Here is a 1,213-nt window from a genome sequence, read left to right on the forward strand (position 1 = left end):
CCGGAGCCTGCGGAGACGGGAAAAGCGGGAATGAGTTCGGCTCCCAGCGGGAATTCCCGGGGAATGAATCGGAGGGGAATTCACGGGAAATCCCTGGGAAGTTCAGGGGAAGTTCAAGGGAGATTCCGGGGGAATTGGAAGAGACTTCCTGAAAGATTCGCAGGAAAATGCCGAGAAAGTTCACAGGGAGATTTCCAGACAATTCAAGGGAAATTCCTGGGGAATTCCTGCAACAATCAAGGGAAATTCAAGGGAAATTCCTGGAAAATTCCCAGAAAATTCTGAGGGAAATTCAAGGAAAATTCCTGCAAAAATCAAGGGAAATTCCCAGAAAATTCAAGGGAAATTCAAGGGGAATTCTGGAAAATTCCTGAAAAATTTAAGGAAAATTCTTGGGAAATTGAAAGGAAATTCCTGGAAAATTCAGCAGAAATTCAAGGGAAATTCCTGGGAAATTAGAAGAGAATACCTGAAAGATTCCCAGGAAAATGCCGAGAAAAATAAGGAGAAATTCCAGGAAAATTCAGGAGAAATTCAAGGGAAAATCCCGGAAAAATCCAGGAAAATTCAAGGGAAATTCCCGGAGAATTCCTGGGAAATTCAATGGAAATTCCTGATAAATTCCTGGAAAATTCCTGAAAAATTCCCAGAAAATTCATGGGAAATTCCTGGAAAATTCCTGCGAAGTTCCTGGAAAATTCAGGAGAAATTCAAGGGAAAATCCTGGGAAAACCCAGGAAAATTCACAGGAGATTCCAGTGGGAATTGGGACTCCAGCACTGCCCTGAGCACTTCCAAACCCTCAGCACCTTTTCCATGAGGGAATTCTTCCCAATATCCAACAATATCCTGGAAAATTCAGGAGAAATTCAAGGGACAATCCTGGGAAAATCCAGGAAAATTCAGAGGAAATTCCAGGAAAATTCAAGAGAAATTCCTGGAAAATTCAAGTGAAATTCCTGGAAAATTCAGGGGAAAATCCTGGAAAATTCCAGGAAAATTCACAGGAAATTCCAAAAAAATTCAAGAGAAATTCCTGGGAAATTCAGGAGAAATTCAAGGGACAATCCTGGAAAAATCCAGGAAAACTCACAGGAAATTCCAGTGGGAAAATTCAACAGAAATTCCTGGAAAACCCAAGAGAAATTCCTGAAAAACTCCTGCAACAACTTGAGGCCATTCCCTCTCCTCCCATCCCTGGCAGCACAACCCG

This window comes from Corvus brachyrhynchos, unplaced genomic scaffold (genome assembly GCF_000691975.1).
Source record: "Corvus brachyrhynchos isolate BGI_N302 unplaced genomic scaffold, ASM69197v1 scaffold2000, whole genome shotgun sequence".
Lineage (NCBI taxonomy): Eukaryota > Metazoa > Chordata > Aves > Passeriformes > Corvidae > Corvus > Corvus brachyrhynchos.